The sequence below is a fragment of the Sus scrofa genome, chromosome 1 (assembly GCF_000003025.6).
Source record: "Sus scrofa isolate TJ Tabasco breed Duroc chromosome 1, Sscrofa11.1, whole genome shotgun sequence".
NCBI classification, from domain to species: Eukaryota; Metazoa; Chordata; class Mammalia; order Artiodactyla; family Suidae; genus Sus; species Sus scrofa.
Genome location: NC_010443.5, coordinates 179688423 through 179696435, shown reverse-complemented (window position 1 = coordinate 179696435; position 8013 = coordinate 179688423).

Sequence of the window (8013 nt, the reverse complement as noted above, 5' to 3'; positions counted from 1 at the left end):
AGGACCTCTTTTTCTAGCCATTCTAAATGTAGTAGTTTGCATCTACTAACCCCAAACTCCCAGTCCATCCCACTCCTTCCATCCCCATGGCAACCACAAGTCTGTTCTCTATGTCTGTAAGTCTGTTTCTGTTCCATAGATAGGTTCGTTTATGCCATATTTTAGATTCCACGTATAAGTTATATGGTATTTGTCTTTCTCTCTCTCTGACTTACTTCATTTAGTATGAGAATTTCTAGTTGCATCCATGTTGCTGCAAAAGGCATTATTTCATTCTTTTTATGGCTGAGTAGTATTCCAGTGTGTATATGTACCACATCTTCTTAATCCATTCATCTGTCAATAGACATTTAGGTTGTTTCCATGTTTTGGTTATTGTGAATAGTGCTGCAATGAACATTTGGTGCATGTAGCTTTTTGAGTTGTAGTTTTGTCCAGATATACACCCATGAGTGAGATTGCTGGATCATATGGTAGGTCTATATTCCTTTTTCTGAGGAAATTCCATATTGTTCTCCATAGTAGTTGTACCAATTTACATGCCCACCAACAGTATAGGAGACAAAGGAAATAAATCTTCATCTGGAAGAGACAGCTGTACTCCCATGTTCATTGCATCATTACTCACAATAGCCAAGGGATGGAAATAATTGAAGTGTCCACCAACAGATGAATGGATCAAGAATACACACACACACACACACACACACACATACTAGATTTTTTTTTTCTTTTTAGGGCCACACCTGTGCCATATGGAAGTTGCCAGGCTAGGGGCTGAACTGGAGCTACAGCTGCCAGCCTATGCCACAGCCACAGCATCGCAGGACCCAAGGTGAGTCTGTGACCTACACCACAGCTCACAGCAATGCCAGATCCTTAATCCACTGAGCGAGGCCAGGGATTGAACCCACATCCTGATGAATACTAGTCAGGTTTATAACCACTGAGCCACAATGGGAACTCACACACACTGGAGTATTATTCAGCCTATAAAAAGAAGGAAATTCTGTCATTTGTGACAAGGATGAACCTGAAGATCACTATGCTAAGTGAAATAAGCCAAAGAAATACAAATACTGCATGGTCTCATTAATACATGGAGTTAAAAAAAAAAGTTGAACTTGTAGAAACAAAGAACAGAGAAGTGGTTGCTAGGAGCAGGTGAGTGGCAGAAATAGGGAAAGGTTGGTAAAAGGGTACAGACATTTAGTTATACAATGAATAAGTTCTGAGGATCTAATGTATAAAATGTTGTTTATAGTTGATAATAGCACATATTATAATTGAAATTTTCTAAGAAAATATAAGTTAAATGTTCACACACACAGGTAAATATGTGAGGTGACAGATGTGTTACTTAACTTGACAGCAGGAATCCTTTTACAATGTATACAATTCATCACCTTGTAAAATACCTTACAATTTGAAGTTCCCTTGTGGCACAACAGGTTAAGGATCTGGCATTGTCACTGCAGTGACTGCCGTGGTACAGGTTTGATCCCTAGCCTGGGAACTTCCACAGGCCGTGGGCATGGCCCAAAAAAATCTTATGATTTTTTTGAAAATTATGCCTCTTCCAACAAACAAAAGTCCAGGACCAAAATGGCTTCACAGGCGAATTCTATCAAACATTTAGAGAAGAGCTAACACCTCTCCTTCTGAAACTATTTCAAAAAATTGTAGAAAGGATACTCCCAAACTCACTCTATGAGGCCACCGTCACCCTGGTACCAAAACCAGATGAAGATACCACAAAAAAAGAAAACTACAGGCCAATTTCACTGATGAACATAGATGCAAAAATCCTCAACAAAATACTAGCAAACCACATCCAACAATACATTACAAGGATTGTACATCATGATCAAGTGGGATTTATCCCAGGGATGCAGGGGTTCTTCAATATCCGCAAATCCATCAGTGTGATACACCACATTAACAAACTGAAGAATAAAAACCATATGATCCTCTCAATAGAAGTGGAAAAAACCTTTGACAAAATCCAACACCCATTTCTGATAAAAACCCTTCAGAAAGTGGGCACAGCAGGAACCTACCTCAACATGATAAAGGCCATATAGGACAAACCCACAGCGAACATCATTCTCAATGGTGAAAAGCTGAAAGAATTCCCGCTGAGATCAGGAACAAGACAAGGATGTCCGCTCTCACCACTACTCTTCAACATAGCTCTGGAAGTCCTAGCCACAGCAATCAGAGAAGTAAAAGAAATAAAAGGAATCCAAATTGGAAAGGAAGAAGTAAAACTATCGCTATTTGCAGATGACATGATACTATACCTAGAGAATCCTAAAGATGCTGCCAGAAAACTTTTAGAGCTCATCCACGAATTTGGCAAAGTTGCAGGATACAAAATCAATACACAGAAATTGATAGCGTTTCTATATACTAACAATGAAAAAGCAGAAAAGGAAATTAGGGAAGCAATCCCGTTCACCATCGCATCCAAAAGAATAAAATACCTAGGAGTAAACCTACCTAAAGAGACAAAAGACCTGTACTCTGAAAACTACAAGCCACTGATGAAAGAAATCAAAGATGACACAAATAGATGGAAAGATACACCATGCTCGTGGATTGGAAGAGTTAATATTATCAAAATGACTATACTACCTAAGGCAATATACAGATTCAATGCAATCCCTATCAAATTACCAAGGACATTTTTCACAGAACCCAAACAAAATATTTTAAAGTTTGTTTGGAAGCACAAAAGACCCAGAATGGCCAAAGACATCCTGAAAAAGAAAAATGGAGCTGGAGGAATCAGGCTCCCAGACTATACTACAAAGCAACAGTCGTCAAAACTGCATGGTACTGGCACAAAGACAGACATATGGATCAGCGGAACATGATAGAAAGCCCAGAATGAAACCCATGCACTTACAGCCAACTAATCTATGACAAAGGAGGCAAGACTATACAATGGAGAAAGGACAGTTTGTTCAATAAGTGGTGCTGGGAAAACTGGACAGCCACATGGAAAAGAATGAAATTAGAACACTCCCTAATACCATACACAAACATAAACTCCAAATGGATTAAAGACCTAGATATAAGACCAGACACTATCAAACTCCTAGAGGAAAACATAGGCCAAACACTCTCTGACATAAATGACAGCAACATCTTCTCAGATCCACCTCTCAGAGTATTGACAATAAAAAGAAAAATAAACAAATGGGACCTACTCAAACTTCAAAGTTTCTGCACAGCAAAGGAAACCCTAAACAACACAAAAAGACAACCCACAGAATGGGAGAAAATCTTTGCAAATGAATCGACTGACAAGGGATTAATCTCCAAAATTTATAAACAACTTCTGCAGCTCCATACCAAAAAAACAAACAACCCCATCCAAAAATGGGCAGAAAATCTAAACAGACAATTCTCCAAAGAAGACATACAGATGGCCGAGAAACACATGAAAAGATGTTCAGCATCACTCATTATTAGAGAAATGCAAATCAAAACCATGATGAGGTACCACTTTACACCAGCCAGAATGGCCATCATCCAAAAGTCTACAAACAATAAGTGCTGGAGAGGGTATGGAGAAAAAGGAACCCTAGTACACTGTTGGTGGGATTGTCAATTGGTGCAACCACTGTGGAAAACTAAAAATAGAACTACCATTTGGTCCAGCAATCCCACTCCTGGGCATCTATCCAGAGAAAACCACGACTCGCAAAGACACATGTACTCCAATGTTCATTGCAGCACTATTTACAATAGCCAAGACATGGAAACAACCTAAATGTCCATCAACAGAGGAGTGGATCCAGAAGATGTGGTACATATACACAATGGAATATTATTCAGCCATCAAAAAGAACAAAATACCAGCATTTTTTGCAACATGGATGGACCTAGAAACTATCATGCTAAGTGAAGTCAGCCATACAATGAGACACCAACATCCAATGCTTTCACTGACGTGTGGAATCTGAAAAAAGGACAGACAGAACTTCTTTGCAGAACAGATACTGACTCACAGACACTGAAAAACTTATGGTCTCCGGAGGAGACAGTTTGGGGGGTGGGGGGATGTGCTTGGGCTGTGGGATGGAAATCCTGTGAAATCAGATTATTATGATCATTATACAACTACAGATGTGATAAATTCATTTGAGCAATAAAAAAAAAGAGAAAATTATGCCTCAATAAATTTGTGGGGAAAAGTGACAGAACCTAAAAAAAAATCAAACACTGGGAGTTCCCGTTGTGGCTCAGCAGGTTAAGAACTCAACTAGTACCTGTGAGGATGCAGTTTCAATCCCAGGCCTCGCTCAGTGGGTTAAGGATCTATTGCTGCTGTGAGCTGTGGTGTAAGTTGCAGATATGGCTCAGATCCCAAGTTGCTGTGGCTGTGGCTGTGGCAAAGGCTGGCAGCTGCAGCTCCAATTTGACCTCTAGCCTGGGAACTTCCATATGCTGCAGGTTTGGCCCTAAGAAGACAAAAGAAAAAAAGTATAGATTGATGAAGTGGTGGTTAGTGTAATTGACAGTAGTCCAATTTAAATCATAAATTATACATAAACTGAGAGACTTATACTGCCACTAGAAGTATAGTGACAAATTTGAAAAGCAGACTGTAAAAGTTTTATTTATAACATAATTATAATAAAAATGGATACGCATATAAAAGAAGATTGTATGAGGGTTTAGGACTCAAAAGATACCTGAACTCAAAAGATACATAGAGATACCTAGAGCTCTTTCAATTCCTGCCCTTTTCTGAGTTTTGATTAGCCAGAGTTTTCTCTGTGACCTTGCCTAAATTAGAGTACAGGGTATGCTGGGATAATAGCGACCCCAAATATAGTGATTTAAATGAAATAGCAATGTTATCAAACCAAACTTGGTCCAGTCCACTGAGTGAAGTAAAACCAATCTACTGACACTGGGTTGTGGTGAAGGAAAGTGCATCATGACTGCAGGCACCAAGCAAGAATTCCAGACAGCTAGTGCTCAAAAGGCCTGAACTCCCCAATGGCTTTCAGGGAGGGGTTTTTAAAGACAGGGTGAGCAAGAAGGTTGTATGGTGTGTGATCAGCCCATGGACATTCTGATTGGTTAGTGGTGAGGTAATCAGGAGTCAACATCATCAACTTTCTGGTTCCAGCCAGTCTGGGGTCTACCTGCTTGTGGGCAGCTTACAGTTAACTTCTTCCACCTAGTGGGGAGTTCAGTATTTGCAGAACAGTTCAAAGGATAATGGCTCAGACTATTATCTATAGCCCTTAAGGAAGAACTAAAGGCTAAACTATTAATTAATGGCTGAACTATTATTATTTTGTTTTGCTTGACTGTTTCCCTTTGTTTCTGCATTTGCTCACTTCTCTGATTAAATGTATTCCTTGGGATTCTGAGAAGGCCTAGGGAGCTAAAGTTTTTCTACAAACAAGAAGCAGACAGAAGACATGGGGTTGGGGTAAGGGTGGAGTCTCTCCCAGGAAGGCATTATAGGGCCGTATTTGGTTTCAGGATCTTATTTCTCATATAAATGACTGGAGGTAGACGTGGTCCAAGCTGGCAGGGTGGTTCAGCTCCATTAAGTTATCCATGGACCCTGGCTTCTTTCTCTTGATGCCCCACCAAATCTTAGGATAGTTTCTTCGTTTGCTTGATTAAAGCTGGAGTACTGACAGGGGTGCACATTGGCGCCATCTAGCGATGGGAAAGGGCAAAAGAGCAGAACTGGAGGACAACTGATTTATTTTTAAGCGAGTGAGGAAGAAGTGGCACCCATCACTTTCATTCATATTCTGTTGGTGAGTACTTTGCCACTCTTGGTTGTAAAAGGAACTGGGAAATATGGTCTCTACCTGAGGCGTCATGTGCCCAACTAAAAATGTTATTAGTTTAGTAAAAGGGAAGAACAAATTGGGGGGACAACTATCATTCTGACACATTTCTATTTCCTTCTAATTTATTCCTTTTTTTTTTTTTTTTTTTTTTTTTTTTTGCTTTTTAGGGTTGTACTCACGGCATATGGAGGTTCCCAGGCTAGAGGTCGAATCAGAACTGTAACTGCTGGCCTACACCACAGCCACATCAATGCAGGATCAAGCCACGTCTGCGAGCTAGACCACAGCTCATGGCAACACCAGATCCTTAACCCACTGAGCAAGGCCAGAGATCGAACCCGCCACCTCATGGTTACTAGTCGGATTCATTTCCACTCTGCCACAATGGGAACTTCCTAATTTATTCCTTCTTAAGAGAAGTTTTCTTACTTCAGTTTACAGACGGTCCTTACTGCTTGCAAATAAAATACCCTGACACTCCATTCCTCAGGCCCCAATTTAAATGACCCTTCCTCAAGGAGACTTACCTATTATCCAAAAATGGGTTTGCCATGTGAAGTAAAATGTGTATTTTATGGCAAGACAAGAAAAATTTAAACATAAAAATTCTTCTTTGCCCTTTGGCCTCCCCTTACTCCATATTATGCAGTGTGTATACACATTATGCATCAGCCAAACCTCCCATGTCAGCAGGAATACCCACTCAACCATAAATAGCAACATTCTCCCAGAGTCAATAAGACAACTCCTTAAAAGATAACATTCCTTTTTGATCTTATAAAGGGTTATATGACCCACACTACCATGATGCTTAGATCTGGATTATGTAACTGTCAATAATATATCATTTGATGTATAGCCCTCTGTCTCAAAAATTTTTATAACTGTGACTTGATTTCTAACCTGTGGAACAGGTCTCAGAGCTTTCTGAGATGCTTTTCCTGGGTTATAATTCTCAAATTTGGCTCGCATAAAATTTTCTAATTCTTTCTTAGATTGACAGATTACATTTTCATCCACAGCCTCTTGGTAGGTGTGTAAACAAAAGGCAAAACCAAGAATGGAAGAAGGAAAGATTTATTACTTGCAGCAAGTAAGAAGAACACCAGGGATCCTTCCCAAAGCAGTGCCCCCCACACCCCCAAAATTGGGGAAGTTTTAAGCTAAAGATAAATGCATAATATTGAAGGGGCTTGGGCAAAGAATTCAGCTTGGAATTGGGGCAAAGTTCGACAGAGTCCAAGCTTTAGTTGACTGAAATCACCACGGTAAAAAAAGATCAACATCTTTATCCCTCAGGTTCCAGTTGATCTGGTGGTTGAGTACTTGGGGCTAATCTTTACCACTGAAACAGAACTGGGAGTTTACAAGTGATATATTATCTCTGCTATTGTTACTCCTCTTGCATGATAACACTCATTTGTTCCTGCATTCTTTTGGTCACATAAGACCATTCATTACTGAGACGTATTTGAGGACAAGCATGCGGCCAGGCTTAGACCACAAAATGGCTTAGGCCTAAAATGCCTTCTCTTGTATCAAGAAAGCCATGACTTGTTCTCTTTCTCCAGGGACCTCCTACTCTATCTGTTTACATGACTACTTTCTCTAAAGTAGATCCCCTCCCCTTTTCCTGTCATTATTTTAATCTCAGCACTTTGTTTCATTTAAGGTACTTAACACAACTTGTAATGGCTTCTTTTTTCTGTGTTGTTATCTGTCTCCCCACTATGTCCCTTTTCTTCACCACTATACACCTAGAGACATCACCTAACATATTGCCTGGTCATTGGAGAGACAAGAAATAAATATCTGGTTTTAAATGAATCAAACAGTGGTCAAAAATGACTAAGAAAGTCTGAAGTGACCAACTAAGTGTATTGGTAGAAAGTGAGAATACAAGTTAGACACCTTTTTGGAGGAAGGGTGATCAGAAGGTAATTGGTTTTCTTTGCAGCTGTCAAATTTGACATTTTGAATGATTTCAGTGTGACACCTAGTTGGCAGCTTGAAATATAAATCTAGAGCTCTGGAAAGAGCATCACAGTGGAGATATTGATTTGAGAGTCCTGAGAATTGATGAGCTCACAAAGAGCACAGCAGGGCTAAAAGAGAAGGCTTGGGAGGGAACTACAAGGAACAACAGTTCCGTACAAGAGATCAGCAAAGCCTTGGCGGA